At 44.0% G+C, this 18467-nt stretch overlaps 4 non-coding genes across 4 annotated transcripts; all 4 read left to right on the top strand.

Moving 5' to 3' along the window:
* Nucleotides 1-599: 599 nt before the first annotated feature.
* Nucleotides 600-681, top strand: TRNAL-UAG (transfer RNA leucine (anticodon UAG)). Its single transcript has one exon. It is a non-coding gene; the product is annotated as a tRNA-Leu (tRNA).
* An 8482-nt stretch (nt 682-9163) lies between these two features.
* On the top strand, nt 9164-9245 carry TRNAL-AAG (transfer RNA leucine (anticodon AAG)). The gene has a single exon. It is a non-coding gene; the product is annotated as a tRNA-Leu (tRNA).
* A 178-nt stretch (nt 9246-9423) lies between these two features.
* Nucleotides 9424-9497, top strand: TRNAT-AGU (transfer RNA threonine (anticodon AGU)). The gene has a single exon. It is a non-coding gene; the product is annotated as a tRNA-Thr (tRNA).
* A 1222-nt stretch (nt 9498-10719) lies between these two features.
* TRNAL-UAG (transfer RNA leucine (anticodon UAG)) lies at nt 10720-10801 on the top strand. The gene has a single exon. It is a non-coding gene; the product is annotated as a tRNA-Leu (tRNA).
* The last annotated feature ends 7666 nt before the right edge of the window (nt 10802-18467 follow it).

The following is an 18467-nucleotide window of genomic DNA, read 5'->3' as shown; positions in this document are numbered from 1 at the left end:
ATGTCGCGTGGTGGCCAGTAATGCTGTGCCTAGGGGCGGCCTGATTCCTAAATCTGCCCCTGGTGGTGCCCCCAGTTCACATTATATGCCACAGTACCACTTATGCTGAGGATGTAGCTATGTGTGGGGTGGGGGCCATTGAGCACCATTGAGACTATAGTATTAATAGGATATGTGTGTTTGTGTAAGGGAATAGATTCACTATAATATGTGTGATTGGGGGATAATGCTACTATACTGTTTGCACTGATATTAATATAATGTATGTGTGGGGGGGGGAACTGAGTTAATATTTTGTGTGTATGGGGAGATGGTCTTAACATAATTTTTGCATGTGTTAAGGGATTGTGTGGTTTTAATATAAAGTGTGTGATATTAACGTAATGCGTGTGTGTATGTGTGAGAGAGAGAGAGAGAGAGAGAGGTTTGGGACAAGGGAGCGACCTCCAAGCTATTAATTGTTAGTGACAATTACCTATCTCTGATCGCAGAGGGGCACCTTGGAAAAGTACTCAGGTGAGAATCCTGTACATGTAGAAAACTACTTTCCAGTGTAAAATTTTCTACATAGAAGTGGAAATTTCCCTGAGCTAGGAGCAGGTAGTGTGGCCGAGCGGTCTAAGGCGCTGGATTTAGGCTCCAGTCTCTCTGGAGGCGTGGGTTCGAATCCCATCACTGCCAGTGTGTTTTTTTTCCTACCCCTAAATGTCAAATCTGTATGAATACATTATCATTATTATTATGAAATAACAAACTGGAAGCCAATTGCTTAAAATTAGACATGTCCTATGAGGAAAGGTGCAGCCTCTACTAAGACGGAATCTTAGCAGTGAAATGCGTTAGCCTATTTTACTATTTTGCATATTAACTTGATATTGCTACACATAAGAGCGGATTCTTGGTTGGACAGATCTCTGCGCACGGATACAAATGGTGCGTTTTAACATACAGCCCATGCGCAGATGCGAAATTACGCAATTTTGCATATGTTTGCACTACTCATGAAATTGGACGTTTCATATCGGGAACTGTGCGAGAATGCGATCGCACGGAACTACCCCGATGTCATAGGTATGTTGTGGGCATGCATCTAAAGCTTTGTGCGATTGAGTCCCACGCACGGCGAGGATACGTCTGTTTGTGACACACCTCTTGCCACTAGCAAGGAGTTGGTGCAAATGCACATACTAATGACGGGTGTATCCGGTCTTTAGGTCGACAAGTCAATAGGCCAACCGACCACTATTGGTAGACATGCATTTGGTTGACGTGCTCAAAAGGTCGACATGTCAGTGGTCGACACAGTATGTGGTCGACATGTGTTTTTCTAACAAAAACAATGTAATTTTGATAATTTTTCTTGTGCGTTGACCTTTTTGGGTCGATTTAGACACTGTCATCCTTTGTACTGTCAACCTAATGACCTATACCAGTTTCAGCTGTTTGGGTAACATCAGTGGGTGGCGCGGCTTTCCGTTTGCAGACACGCGGATCCTCACATTAGGTGACCGGAATCTTGCATTAGTATAAGGAAGTAATTAGGGCTGCCTGTAAACACAGTCACTTTGCGTCCGACTCAGAATCAGCGCCATTGTGTTGAAATACTACTGCGTTAGAAATTGGGATTGGTATGCAGAGGTGATAATGTGTTCTTACACTTCAGCTAACAGACTGTGTGGACATATACACTGCAGTTCTAAAGGATCTCACTAAATGAATGAAGCAGCGCACTACATACAGGATGCGGTAATGTGACTGGCGATCAGAGACCGCTGGTCACAATAACGACACCGGGATCCCGACCAACAGGGACTATTCCCACTCGTGGGGTTTTCACGATACCCATAGAGAGGGAATAGAACTTTTGGCAAGTGCAGCGAGCCACCGAGCCTTCTGCGTGGCGAACACAGCGGGCCCGCAAGGGGCTTCATTGCGCTCATACCCCCACCTCCCCACCGGCCATCTAAAAGCCGGGATCTCAGTGTTGGTATGGTGACGGGTGGTCTCCCAGCCGCCGGTCACCCGAACCCAACAGCTACATACAGTTCTTATTAACAATTTATTTTATTATAGGCATTGGAGTATGCAGACTAAACTAAGAAGTATGAGACCCTCCTCCCATGACAGGGTAACCCCCCCCCCCCTTCCCCGGGACATAAACTACCATTTACCACCCCCCAATACATGGCCTACTCACCAGGACCTGATAGCGGTTACTGCTGTTGCCTCCTCCTCAGTGTTGCTGGCTCCAAGGGAAGAGGCAGCCTCACTTTCATTCCAAGATGGCCGATGGGAAGCTGCTCTGTTCATATGCAGCAGTTTCACATCAGCCATCCTGGTTTCAAAAAGAGACGGCCTACTCCCTGGGATTCGGCTGCACGCCTTTGATTACTCACAGCGTATGTATCCTGCCTTCAAGCACATCTTGGCTGTGGAAACACTTTGCCTTGTACTGATAAATGGTTCCTAATTAAATGTTTTCTTGATATTGTATATAGGAAAATGTTTTTTTGTTGTTGGTGGTGGTGGGGTATTCAATTAGCGGCAATGGCTGCAAGGGGCCCATGTTCTGACCATTTCCCTGGCACTTCATGACCAACATCAGAGACAGAGGTACGCAGGATATGGTAACCCATGTTGGCTTACCGTAATTAGCAGTGACGGGCACGGCCGAACATTACCGCCAGCTGAATACCCTCTTAGCTCCCACCAACTTTTCTTTACGTCCATATTTTTTCCATATACTTGAATTTTGTTTTTTATTAGTCATTTTGAACAGCACAGTCTTTTTATGACTGCTCATGCCGCCGTCCGTCCCCGTACATCCGCCTCCGCTGTATTGAAGATGTACCTTGCAAGATGCTGCCGCCTTAGTGGAGACAGTTTTTAAAGATACTAGAGGAGGCTCGTCTGTATGAGGATAGGATTTTTTAAATATATATATATATATATATATATATATATATATATATATATATACAGTGTATATATATAATTTTATTTTGGAGGGGGGGGAGGGGGGGAGCATACTTGCCTACTTTTGAAAACTAGTTTCAGGGAGATTCCAGATGGCAGCAGAATACGCCTCGCTTTCTGTTGATGGGGTGTGTCATGCTCCGCCCAAAGGGCTTGTCTAGGCCCACCTGTGGGCGTATTTATTGCCATTCAGGGGTGTGTCCTGCAATGGCAGATGAAAACTATAGTACTAAAAGCAGCAAATTTTTTTTAAAAAAAGAGTAATAATATAGGTACACTAGAGTAATAATAGGTGTACATGTACATTTGTGAGAAGAGGCAGACAAATAGAAAACCTACACATATACACTGGTGTGCGATTGTGTGATATATACATATATAGTACACCCAGTACATTCCCTCCCCGTAAATTTAAAATAGGGACAGTGGGCACCAAAAATATACATGGCTTCATGGGGAAGTGACGTGGCCACAGAATTCACATTACATTACCCTGCACAGTAGTGTACATTTGTCACATTACCCTACACAGTACTACCCCTTATACACATTACACCAGGTAGATTCCCTTACACACAGAACACCACGTAAAACCTTATACACATTATGCCAGGTAGCCTCTTATACACATTACACCAGGTAGAGCCCCTTACACACATAATGCCAGGTAGAACCTTATACACATTACACCAGGTAGCCCCTTATACACATTACGCCAGGCAGAGCCCAATACACGCATAATGCCAGGTAGAACCTTATACACATTACGTCAGGTAGAGCAGCTACACCTGAGGAAAAAAAGGTGTGTGTGTGTGTGTGTGTGTGTGTTTGTGTGTCATTTACACCAATGGAAACCCGCAGCTCCACGTCTCACCCTTTTCTGTGAGCAGCTCCGGGACCCACCGCTCCACGACTCCAGCAACCCCAAGCAGCGCACGAGGGTTGACACTAATATACACAGGAGGCAGCGCTGCAACTGTCAACTATGCAGACAGAGCTGGACAATAGGGGTAAGTGCAGACGATCGGCATCAAAAGTGTGCAAGGCATCGTCTGCTCCACCCTAGTAACGGCCTTGCACACAGCACCATAATAAATTACAATATATACATTATACACAGATCCCATATTACACGCCCAGTAGCAGATTCCATTATACACAGATCCCATATTACACACCCAGTAGCAGATTCCATTATACACAGATCCCATATTACACACCCAGTAGCAGATTCCATTATACACAGATCCCACATTACACACCCAGTAGCAGATTCCATTATACACAGATCCCATATTACACACCCAGTAGCAGATTCCATTATACACAGATGCCATATTACACACCCAGTAGCAGATTCCATTATACACAGATCCCATATTACACACCCAGTAGCAGATTCCATTATACACAGATCCCATATTACACACCCAGTAGCAGATTCCATTATACACAGATCCCATATTACACACCCAGTAGCAGATTCCATTATACACAGATCCCATATTACACACCCAGTAGCAGATTCCATTATACACAGATGCCATATTACACAACCAGTAGCAGATTCCATTATACACAGATCCCATATTACACACCCAGTAGCAGATTCCATTATACACAGATCCCATATTACACACCCAGTAGCAGATTCCATTATACACAGATCCCATATTACACACCCAGTAGCAGATTCCATTATACACAGATCCCATATTACACACCCAGTAGCAGATTCCATTATACACAGATCCCATATTACACACCCAGTAGCAGATTCCATTATACACAGATCCCATATTACACACCCAGTAGCAGATTCCATTATACACAGATCCCACATTACACACCCAGTAGCAGATTCCATTATACACAGATCCCATATTACACACCCAGTAGCAGATTCCATTATACACAGATCCCACATTACACACCCAGTAGCAGATTCCATTATACACAGATCCCATATTACACACCCAGTAGCAGATTCCATTATACACAGATGCCACATTACACACCCAGTAGCAGATTCCATTACACACAGATTCCATATTACACACCCAGTAGCAGATTCCATTATACACAGATGCCATATTACACACCCAGTAGCAGATTCCATTATACACAGATCCCATATTACACACCCAGTAGCAGATTCCATTATACACAGATGCCATATTACACACCCAGTAGCAGATTCCATTATACACAGATGCCATATTACACCCAGTAGCAGATTCCATTATACACAGATGCCATATTACACACCCAGTAGCAGATTCCATTATACACAGATGCCATATTACACACCCAGTAGCAGATTCCATTATACACAGATGCCATATTACACACCCAGTAGCAGATTCCATTATACACAGATGCCATATTACACACCCAGTAGCAGATTCCATTATACACAGATGCCATATTACACACCCAGTAGCAGATTCCATTATACACAGATGCCATATTACACACCCAGTAGCAGATTCCATTATACACAGATGCCATATTACACACCCAGTAGCAGATTCCATTATACACAGATTCCATATTACACACCCAGTAGCAGATTCCATTATACACAGATGCCATATTACACACCCAGTAGCAGATTCCATTATACACAGATCCCATATTACACACCCAGTAGCAGATTCCATTATACACAGATGCCATATTACACACCCAGTAGCAGATTTCATTATACACAGATGCCATATTACACCCAGTAGCAGATTCCATTATACACAGATGCCATATTACACACCCAGTAGCAGATTCCATTATACACAGATGCCATATTACACACCCAGTAGTTGTTGCGGCCTCCTGTGAGGAGCAGGGATCCGGCCCATGGACACTCAGTGAGATCTGGGGAGGCAGATCAGGGCAGGCACATGCAGGAACCAGGAAGAGGAAAGCCGGCCTGTTACATGCAGTGGGTGAGTGGGATGGGCGGTGCAGAGACCTGGCTGCCGGGCTACAGTATGAGCTTCGGTGAATAGGCAGCTGCCCTGCTATAATTACTCCCCTGACACTGCTGCCGCTCACACTGCCCAGCTCCATACTGCACAAGACGGCCACCGCTACCAACAACAACCCCGCACCGCTGGCCGGCCATGACCTTTCCCTTGCAGATCACATCACACCCCACATTGCCGGGCTCGATCATGCGCAGTCCGGATTTTCAGGTAGGAGCTCTTAAAAACCGGGAGGGCTGGCAATGTGTGCGGGGCAGCGGGAGGCTCATTGAAATATCGGGAGCCTCCCGCTGAATGCCTGGGGGGGAGGGGGGGGGGCTGCCTAGTTTGTCAGTCCCAGGTTCACAATTTTTGATGGCAGCCCTGCATGCATACTTAGCGATGAAGTACAGCACTAACATGCCCTTGTGGTGCTATAGAAATAAAGGATTCTAATAAAATAATGGTAATACTAATAATAATAATAATAATAATAATAATGCTAGGCAGACTTTTTAATGTGATTTTTTTTAAATAAAATATAATATGAAGTAAACTGATTTAAAAAATAATAATATTAAGTTGTTCAGCAAATATATCCATGGTGCCGATACAACATTAGCGCCATCTGTTGTTTATATTTAATAAAGATGTCTAATAAAGGATAATTACACTGTGGATAGAATGTTTTACAGACTGTCCACAACATTGATGCTTATGGTTTGCAAAGTGGTTGAGCGTTGATGACATTTTCCACTTATTCTTTAAGGTCCGCGCACATTGATGTGGAAAATGCCTCCTGTTTGTTTTTATATTTTTCCATTTGTCAAATGTATTTTCATGAATGTAATGAAGCCCTTACCTGGAGACCTAAAAGGAGGTTGTTTCTCTTCTTGGGATCCAGTCATGTACGGAGATTCTGGGTCTCTAGTTTTTTTCTTTCTTTTTTTCATGTTTTACTTTTTTTCTTAAATGTTATATTTGTTTGTGCACCTCTATGTCATCATTGATGCACCTCTGTGTCATCATTGATGCACCTCTGTGTCATCATTGATGCACCTCTGTGTCATCATTGATGCACCTCTCTGTCATCATTGATGCACCTCTGTGTCATCATTGATGCACCTCTATGTCATCATTGATGCACCTTCCTGTCATCATTGATGCACCTTCCTGTCATCATTGATGCACCTCTATGTCATCATTGATGCACCTCTATGTCATCATTGATGCACCTCTATGTCATCATTGATGCACCTCTATGTCATCATTGATGCACCTCCCTGTCATCATTGATGCACCTCTATGTCATCATTGATGCACCTCTATGTCATCATTGATGCACCTCTATGTCATCATTAATGCACCTCTATGTCATCATTGATGCACCTCCCTGTCATCATTGATGCACCTCTATGTCATCATTGATGCACCTTCCTGTCATCATTGATGCACCTTCTTGTCATCATTGATGCACCTCTGTGTCATCATTGATGTACCTTTATGTCATCATTGATGCACCTCCCTGTCATCATTGATGCACCTCCGTGTCATCATTGATGTACCTCTATGTCATCATTGATGCACCTCTCTGTCATCATTGATGCACCTCCATGTCATCATTGATGTACCTCCGTGTCATCATTGATGCACCTCCATGTCATCATTGATGCACCTCTATGTCATCATTGATGCACCTCTCTGTCATCATTGATGCACCTCCATGTCATCATCGATGTACCTCTCTGTCATCATCGATGCACCTCTCTGTCATCATTGATGCACCTCTCTGTCATCATTGATGCACCTCTATGTCATCATTGATGTACCTCTCTGTCATCATTGATGCACCTCTCTGTCATCATTGATGCACCTCTCTGTCATCATTGATGTACCTGTCTGTCATCATTGATGCACCTCCATGTCATCATTGATGTACCTCTATGTCATCATTGATGCACCTCTCTGTCATCATTGATGCACCTCTCTGTCATTGATGTGCCTCTATGTCATCATTGATGCTCCTCTCTGTCATCATTGATGCACCTCTATGTCATCATTGATGCACCTCTATGTCATCATTGATGCACCTCTATGTCATCATTGATGCACCTCTATGTCATCATTGTTGCACCTCTATGCACCTCCGTGTCATCATTGATGCACCTCTGTGTCATCATTGATGCACCTCTGTGTCATCATTGAGTGTTAAGACTATTTGACATAAAGTTGGAGAACTATAATTTTACATATTTTCTGCCCAATTCAGATATTTTCATTTTTTCACTTAGCCAATTCTGCTTAGTACCTATAAGTTACTGTGTAAGCTATTCACCACAGCAATAATACAAGCCCCAAGAGGGATGAAATTAGGAAAAATGCCATGTGATGTATACCATTAAAACAGCATATGGTGATTTTTTTTTTTTTTGTAGAGACTTTGAAATTGAAACCATGATTGTCATCAGACCCCCTGCCGATAGTTGAAGCTGGACAATACAACGTCTCCTTGGTTCTAGTTGAGGCTGCTATGTATCTTTGTTAACCAACTTTTATACACACAGTGGGCGGTGGCTCCCCAGATATTTATACAACATATAGCTATGGCTTTGCTGCGCTCCCCCCTTGCCGGCATTCTTGTGGTTGGGATCCTGGCATCAGTATTCTAATCGCTGGGATCCCGTACACAACCCACATAAACAGCTTGTTAATGTACTGTACAATAATAATTTTTAGCCCATGTCAATGTGTGGTCAGTGAATTCCCAAGAACCTGATAAATGTTACGTTTATCATCACTATCCATACTTTTCTACTCTCCTGAAAAGGCCGGGAGGCTCCCGGAAATCAGATGGCACTCCTGCTTCCCCTCGGGGGAAGTGGGCAAGTCTCCCGCATCCTGCTCGCCCCCTCCCGCCATACTCCCAGCTCATGACCTTTGCTGCCCATGGCATCCCATTACATAGAAAAATGGGGCGGGGTGATGACGCAATTTGCACTAAATCACGTCATCATAGCCCCACCCCCACTTTGCAATGCCAATAATGTGGGCATTATAAAGCGGGGGGCGGGTCTACAAAGATGCAATTGCATCACCATGCCCCCGTACCGCCTCCTCCACACCCCCTCTTGGGTGACATGGCTGCTCCCTCAGCCAAAAAGTAGGTATGTCCCTCTCACAGAGCTGCAACACATGGAGTGAGAACAGCCCCGCAGTGCACGTCTGGTAGCGTGGCCGAGCGGTCTAAGGCGCTGCATTAAGGCTCCAGTCTCTTCGGAGGCGTGGGTTCAAATCCCACCGCTGCCAAATATCTTTTTTTCTCCACTTAATAAATAATATTGTCTTCATTACAATTTTAATTAAATTTGATGTCATTTTATTGTATTGAAAAAAAGTTGCAAATGTTTTCTCAATGGTTCTAGCAGACCACAATGAAACAGCCAACAATTAAAAAAAAATCAAAAAGGGCAGCTCTTGGCTATCTGGTGCTGTGGCTTAGTTGGTTAAAGCGCCTGTCTAGTAAACAGGAGATCCTGAGTTTGAATCTCAGCAGTGCCTACATTTCATTTTGGACTAAATAAAAGGTCAGTCCAAAGCGAGAAAACATTGATTAGTAAAATGAATTTACCAGACTGATCAATTGAGTCTTGTAAGGAAAAATGATCTGATAAACTTGCAGGCCAACCCTGTATCCACAGTTATACCAGCATGGGAAGCAGGGACGGATTAAGGTTTGTTGGGGCCAAATGGTCCGTAATGTATGCTGGAGATGTTATTAAAAAGTATAATGTGTAAATACTCCCAGCACCACAAGTGTGTTGAATACACTGCAGTGTCCAATGGTGGATTTCACATAAGGCACATGCCTTGGGTCACCACTTGCTGAGGGTGGCACTGCTGGCTCCCATGCATTAGAGCCCCAGTAGACTGCTGGCCTGATGAAGACCCCTGGAGGCTGTGTGTTTCCCTTTTATTTCCTTTTCCACTATGGCAAATTGTGGTGCAGAAGGTGGGGTGAGGTAGGTGCTGCCAAGGACACCCTGACATAAAGGGGGAGGAGTTCTCAGTGATATGATTTGGGGGTGGGCAGCCAATGTCGGGTGGTGGCCAGTTATGCTGTGCCTAGGGGCGGCCTGAATCCTTAATCTGCCCCCAGTAGTGGCCCCAGTTCACATTATATGCCACAGTACCTCACATGCTGAGGATGTAGCTATGTGTGGGGTGGGGACCATTGAGCACCATTGAGACTATACTATTAATAGGATGTGTGTGTGTGTTTGTGTGAGGGAATGGATTCACTATAATATGTGTGAGGGGGGATAATGCTACTATACTGTATGCACTGATATTAATATAATGTATGTGTGTGTGGGGAATTGAGTTAATATAATGTGTGTGTGTGTGTGTGTGTGTGTGTGTGTGTGTGTGTGTGTGTGTGTGTGTGTGTGTGTGTGTGTGTGGGAGTGAGTGAGTGAGATTGAGTTAATATAATGTGTGTATGGGGAGATGGTGTTAATATAATTTTTGTATGTGTTAGGGGAGTGTGCAGTATTAATATAAAGTGTGTGATGTTAATGTGTGAGTGTGTGTTTGTGTGAGAGAGAGAGGTTTGGGACAAGGGAGCGACCTCCAAGCTATTGTTAGTGACAATTACCTATCTCTGATCGCAGAGAGGCGCATCTGGGAAAAGTACTCAGGTGAGAATCCTGTACATGTAGAAAACTACTTTCCAGTGTAACGTTTTCTACATTGAAGTGGAAATTTCCCTGTGCTTAACACAGGTAGTGTGGCCGAGCGGTCTAAGGCGCTGGATTTAGGCTCCAGTCTCTCTGGAGGCGTGGGTTCGAATCCCATCACTGCCAGTATGTTTTTTTTTTTTTTTAATGTTTTTACCCTAAATGGCAATTCTGTATGAATGCATCATAATTATTATTAATTATTATTATTATTATTATTATTATTATTATTATAAAATAACAAACTGGAAGCCGATTACTTAAAATTAGACATGTCCTATGAGGAAAGGTGCAGCCTCTGCTAAGACGGAATCTTAGCAATGAAACGCGTTAGCTTATTTTACTATTTTCCATGAAGTAAGCCTCCTCAACCTGCTCGGGTGGTGTATCAGCAATATTCAACACATCCCTAATGGCCTCTATCATCAACTGCACCCCTTTTGCAAGAGATGCTGCCCCCTGCAACACATCCCCGTCACCTTCTGCAGTGTCAGAATCAGTATCCGTGCCGTCTTGCATGATCTGTGCAAGAGCACTTTTTGGGAATATACAGCGGGGGGCCCTGAGGTACCAGAACTGGGCCAGACTGCCATAAAGTTCTGTAAAGCCTGAGTTGCAGATTAATTTTGTGTAACCCTGTTAGAAATCTGAGAAATCATAGTTTTGATAGAGGATAACCACTCAGGCTCCCTTGCTGGTATCTGTGCTAAACCAGTGCAATCCTGATTACATGGAATGGGATCATCCTGAGAGGACATATCCTCTGCAGCATATGACACAGAGTCCCTGGCAGTGCCGTTTCTTGCAGCGGGCGAACCGTGCAACCGCACGGGGCGCCCGCCGCGGCACTTCTTGAACACTTTAAAATCCATTCCCACCTCCTCCGTCCTCCCGAGTAGAGAGAGCTTCTCCCTCTCTCTCTCTCCACCCCCCCTCTGCCACCTGCCATCATGTATACAAAGGGGACACTTGCCTGCCATAATATGTTAAATGGGGACACTTGCCTGCCATAATGTGTTAAATGGGGACACCTGTCTGCGTACTGTGTAAAATGGGGACACCTGCCTGCGTACTGTGTAAAATGGGGACACCTGCCTGCGTACTGTGTAAAATGGGGACACCTGTCTGCGTACTGTGTAAAATGGGGACACCTGCCTGCGTACTGTGTAAAATGGGGGCACGTGACTGCGTACTGTGTAAAATGGGGACTCTTGCCTGCCGTACTGTGTAAAATGGGGGCACGTGCCTGCCGTACTGTGTAAAATCGGGGCACGTGCCTGCCACAATGTGTAAAATGGGGACACCTGTCTGCGTACTGTGTAAAATGGGGACACCTGCCTGCGTACTGTGTAAAATGGGGGCACGTGACTGCGTACTGTGTAAAATGGGGACACTTTCCTGCCGCAATGTGTAAAATGGAGGCACGTGCCTGCCGCAATGTGTAAAATGGGGACACTTTCCTGCCGCAATGTGTAAAATGGGAACACTTTCCTGCCGCAATGTGTAAAATGGGGGCACGTGCCTGCCGCAATGTGCAAAATGCGGACACTTTCCTGCCGCAATGTGTAAAATGGGGACACTTGCCTACCGTGCTGTGTAAAATGGGGACACTTGCCTGCCGTGCTGTGTAAAATGGGGACACTTGCCTACCGTGCTGTGTAAAATGGGGACACTTGCCTACCGTGCTGTGTAAAATGGGGACACTTGCCTACCGTGCTGTGTAAAATGGGGACACTTGCCTGCCGTGCTGTGTAAAATGGGGTCGCGTGCCTGCTGTAATGTGTAAAATGAGGACTTTTTTTTTTTTAATCCTGTGGTGGCCGTGATGATGAGATCAGATGAGGCCACGCCCATCGTAACAAAACCACGCCCATTTTAACGAGGTCACGCCCCCTTGCCAGGAGCGCGCACACATGCTTTTACTCTTTATATCTATGGGGGGCACATTTTTTTTATGTGAATGGGGGGGGGGGGGGGGCGCATTTTTAAATCTCGCACTGGGAGACAAATTGGCTAGAAACGTCCCTGGTCCCTGGACATAGCTTAACAGAGACCACAGACACTCCACACAGGGGAGGACAGACAGAGTTTCACCCCCAAGAATGGCAAGAGAGACACAGAGATTGGAGCCTACCACCACACAGCGCTTTTAAGGTAAAGGGAGACCCCCTACCAGCGCTGACTGTGCACCTTAATAGGTTACGCAGTCTTTATGCAGCCCCCCCCCCCCCTTCTACAACCCCCTGGTACCGTGAGAGATAACTGGAGTTGCTGTGGAGGGTCTTGCTCTTCCTGGACAGTGCTGTGCAGGCAGGAAAATGGTGCTGAACGCTGCTGGGTCCGCTCTCCAAAATGGCGCTGTCTTCCCACTCTTCACAAGGATTATACTGGCCTGAGGTAAATGCTGGCTGAGATCCACGGAGCCCGACAGGCTTGCTAACCAGTGCAGGGTTCAGGCGCTGGCTCAGGGTGCCCCTCACAGCGCCGCACTAAGTACCGCTGAGCCTCTGGAGCGCAGTTAGTACTGCACTTCCACCCTGTTGCTGCCATCTTCACACCGGCCCCCCGCTTGATAGGGGGGACGGTGACTCACTCGCCACTGATCTTCTGGCTCTGTAAGGGGGTGGCGGCATGCTGCTGGGGTGAGCGATCCCCTGTGGTGGGGAACGTTCGATCCCCTCAGGAGCTCAGTGTCCTGTCAGCGGAGATAGTGGCTCAGACCCCGCAGAGTGGACACTACTCCCCCCCTTAGTCCCACGAAGCAGGGAGGCTGTTGCCAGCAGCCTCCCTGTAAAATAATAATCTCTAAAAAAACCTTTTACTAAAGAAGCTCTGTAGAGCTCCCCTAGCTGTGACCGACTCCTCCGGGCACATTTTCTAAACTGAGTCTGGTAGGAGGGGCATAGAGGGAGGAGCCAGCCCACACTCTCAAATTCTTAACGTGCCAATGGCTCCTGGTGGACCCGTCTATGCCCCATGGTACTAATGTGGACCCCAGCATCCTCTAGGACGTAAGAGAAATATATATATATATATATATATATATATATTATTATTAATTTTATTTTTTTGGGAGGGGGGGGGGGGGGGGAAGCTGCCTAGTTGTCAGTCCCAGGTCCACAATTTTTGATGGCAGCCCTGCATACATACTTAGCGATAAAGTACAGCACTACCAAGCCCTTGTGGTGCTATAGAAATAAAGGATTCTAATAAAAAAAATGGTAATAATAATAATACTAGGCAGACTTTTTAATGTGATTTTTTTTTTAAATAAAATATAATATTAAGTAAACTGATATTAAAAAATAATAATATTAAGTTGTTCATGAAATATATCCATGGTGCCAATACAACATTAGCACCATCTGTTGTTTATATTTAATAAAGATGTCTAATAAAGGATAATTACACTGTGTGGATAGAATGTTTTACAGACTGTCCACAACATTGATGCTTATTGTTTGCAAAGTGGTTGAGCGTTGATGACATTTTCCACTTATTCTTTAAGGTTCGCGCACATTGATGTGGAAAATGCCTCCTGTTTATTTTTATATATTTCCATTTGTCAAATGTATTTTCATGAATGTAATGAAGCCCTTACCTGGAGACCTAAAAGGAGGTTGTTTCTCTTCTTGGGATCCAGTCATGTACGGAGATTCTGGGTCTCTAGTTTTTCTTTTTGGTTTTTTTAATGTTTTACTTTTTTCTTAAATGTTATATTTGTTTGTGCACCTCTGTGTCATCATTGATGCACCTCTATGTCATCATTGATGCACCTCTGTGTCATCATTGATGCACCTCTATGTCATCATTGATGCACCTCTGTGTCATCATTGATGCACCTCAGTGTCATCATTGATGCACCTCAGTGTCATCATTGATGCACCTCAGTGTCATCATTGATGCACCTCTGTGTCATCATTGATGCACCTCTGTGTCATCATTGATGCACCTCTGTGTCATCATTGATGCACACCTCTGTGTCATCATTGATGCACCTCTGTGTCATCATTGATGCACCTCAGTGTCATCATTGATGCACCTCAGTGTCATCATTGATGCACACCTCTGTGTCATCATTGATGCACACCTCTGTGTCATCATTGATGCACACCTCTGTGTCATCATTGATGCACCTCTGTGTCATCATTGATGCACCTCTGTGTCATCATTGATGCACCTCTTTTTTTTTATAGAGACTTTGAAAACGAAAGCAGAAACTTTGAGTAGGTAGTGTGGCTAAGTGGTCTAAGGTGCTGGATTTAGGCTTCAGTCTTTTTGGAGGCGTGGGTTCAAATCCCACTGCAGCCAATTCCTTAACCCCCCCCCCCCCACTAAATGGTAATCATGTACGAATAATTAAAATGACGTCCGTACTGTCTAAACCAGAGATTCCCAAACTCTGACATTGCAGTCCATGTTTTAAGGATATCCATCCTTGACTTAATTACTACCTCAGTCAATTTGATTTAGCCATCTGGACTTAAGCATGGATATCCTAAAAACCTGAACTGCAATGGCAGAGTTTGCGAAACTCTGGCTTAATGAAGTGATAGACCATCTCACAATTAGAGGGTCTCCTAGTGTCCTAACATACCAGAAGGAAATGGTTTAAAACTGGACATGACCGGCGGGATGTAATGGCATTCAAGATTTCCGGAGGTGCAGGATACCGCCCTATCACAGATGTTGTTTTAAAGGGGCAATCACTTACAAGGCATGGTTTTGCCTTGTAAGTGTTTGCCGCTTTAAAAAAATGTCTGATATTTAGGAGGACTGGATTTGACACCAGGCCAATACAGCATGATTTTTTTTTTTTAAATAAAATTTAAATTCATAAATTCAGTGAATCGAGAAAGCCTATAAGATTGAAACAGAGGTTGTTTGGCTTGTTAGGATTATTGACGGATGACTGTTTTTTATTTTATCAACCTAACATCTACAGTATTTGTAAACCTGTATGTCACAATCAACAGCTGATGATAATGATGATGCAGCAGCAGCGATGAAACGCGTTAGCATATTTTCATTTTTCACATTGCTAAAATTCTGCACTGTTGGAAATTGGTCTCAGAACTGAAGGAAGAGACTGCAGTTATACCTCCATTAACAGTCTGTGTACGGCGTCCGTGCTGGTTGCTGGCCAAACTCGGCCATTTTTTAAAGGGGCAATGGTTAAGTCTTGTACATGATTACCCCTTTAAAATAATTTCTGAGTTCGGCTGGCATCCCGCACGGGCGCCAAACTCAGGCATTCATTACATCCCGGCCATGCTGTTTGTTTGACCTGAACTCTTTCTTGTTTTCGCCATAGATTTGATGCCTGTACTGTACTGTGTATTTAATATATTTAAGGCTGTGCAGGAACAATTAAAGTAAAGGAACAGTCCGCATGCCAGTAACAAAATGGTTTGCACATTAATAGCACTGCATTCACTATATCATCAGCAGGTGAGAACATTGCAGGCTGCCTGAATCATTATCATAATTACCATCCCACTTTCATCGTCTGTATCTTTATCCAAATTAATATATACGTCTATAGTCTATATTCTTACTTCTCAAAATGATACTCATGATAATGCTAGTGTTACTGCTATTGTATTTCAATAGTTTAATGCTATCAACGTGTTAGTCTCTTGTTCCCTGGAAATAGCGTGGCATGTTTCAGCAGTGTGACACGTTTCAGCATTGTGGCGCGTTTCAGCATTGTGGCGCATTTCAGCAGTGTGGCTCGTTTCAGCAGTGTGGCTCGTTTCAGCAGTGTGACGCGTTTCAGCAGTGTGACGCGTTTCACATTGGGGTGCGTTTCAGCAGTGTGGCCCGTTTCAGCAATGTGGCGTGTTTCAGCAGTGTGACGCGTTTCAGCATTGTGGCGCATTTCAGCCAAAATATTTTCTTCCTGATTTATCTCTTCACAGCTGGATGGACTTCTGTTATGGCTGCAGTGTTGGTGAAGCTCCTGCATTTCTTTTGCTCAAATTTTAGTTGATTGCTCCTTTTGAGTAGCCATGTAATGTATAAAAATATGGCAGAACAAACTCATAATAATAATAATAATAATAATAATAATATGTCAAATAAGAAAAAATGTGGATTAGAGAGAACATTTTCCCCCCAAAAATAAAAAATTGAAAATTCTAAAATCAGGATTTTTCATTTGTCATCGCTGTAGGGGTGAAACTCAGTGATGCTTTATGCAGCCAATTTACTTGTGGTACAGAGAGATGAGGAACTACAGAAAGCATGATCAGGTGATTATTATATCATCAGATACTACAAGCATTATTATATATTATCTGGGTTTTAATGATTGCTTACTATATATACTTAATTTATTGGAGATTGGTCTCTCTTTATATTTCTCTGTATTTAGTGACCTTCATTTTTTTATGTGCTTCTGTTATAACTATTAGTATTATGAATTATTATTAGTATTACTGCTATTAGTATTATTATTATAAATATTATAACTCTCAATATTGGTAGAGGTACTAAAATATTTAATGACTGTTCAATATTGCACAATTAAATACAAAACAGTGATAATAAAGAAAATGTCGCAGATGACAGACGATCATCAAAAAAGTATATTAGCCACTAGGGAATAATGAGTAAGCAGTACTGATTCTTCTGGTACACCAAATCAAGATCAATTGCATGAATCTGAGTGTTTGATTTGGCGGTACACTGGAAACGCACTCTTATACAGCACACGTGATGATAACCAGTGGTGCTGAGAAGGGGGGGGGGAGGGGGGTCAGGGGTACTATTTACCTGGGTCCAGGTCTGATGGAGGGGCCCAGCGGAAGCCCAAGTCCCCTCCCCCTTACCTGGCAGCAGTAGCTACATCTCTTCTCCTCAGCCCAGGACACAGCTGCTGTGTAGCCAGAGAGGCATTTAAAGTACTAGTTTTTCTGTATTTTCTTCCCAAGTGTGCAGGGCCACGCCTCTCATGATTAGGCCACACCACCTGAATAGTACCTGGGCCCGGCCAGGCTCTTTGCTGTAGCATCGATGATTCGAAATCATCGATGGTCTATGACCGATGATAACTACTTTTACCATCTATAAGGGAGAACCAGATGGTTTCCCGCCATCAATGATAAAGAGCTATCAAATATATATACTGTATAATTTTTTTCTTTCAGGGTGTCAGGGACATGGAGCATAGCTCCACCCCTGACACCCACGAAGCCACGCCCCCGGACCTGATTGGCCCACAACTCACTTAATATTAACGTAAGGGTGACCATCGATGGGCAAAACCATTGATGGTTCCCTTGCAGATTGATTCCCACCATCGCTGTTATCAATCAATGGTACCATCTATGGTAACCATTGATGGATAACCCACCGATGGCCATCCCTACTCTACTGCCCTGATGATAACCAGCAAATGCAGCTCACAACAGACAGCCCTTTTTAAGCTCAAGAAAAACGTAAGTACTAAATGCAAAAGGGTAAAGCAGTTCTCACAGAGGCCAAGGGGGTAATGTAACAGGGTATGAGTTTGCAAAAATGTAGATTATTCAGCGATGTTGCCATCAGAATTAAAGCCGCAATCTTTTTTAAGCCATGTCCATACTTATTTTGCCTTTATGATACAAACTCGTGACTATTTCACCCCCCCCCCCCCCTCCACCCCATGTGTTGGTTAGTAGGAATTCCTCAAGAACCCTAAATCAAGATCATTAGCAAACACATGTAAAGAGGACATCCAACAAGATGTTCCATGATAGTGAATATGGAAGTATTGTACTATCTGGATTTTTTTTTTTATCTTTTCACC

Source organism: Pseudophryne corroboree, chromosome 6, assembly GCF_028390025.1.
Source record: "Pseudophryne corroboree isolate aPseCor3 chromosome 6, aPseCor3.hap2, whole genome shotgun sequence".
In the NCBI taxonomy this organism is placed as follows: Eukaryota; Metazoa; Chordata; class Amphibia; order Anura; family Myobatrachidae; genus Pseudophryne; species Pseudophryne corroboree.
The sequence above is the reverse complement of the archived record's forward strand: the minus strand, read 5'-3'. Positions and strand labels throughout refer to the sequence as shown.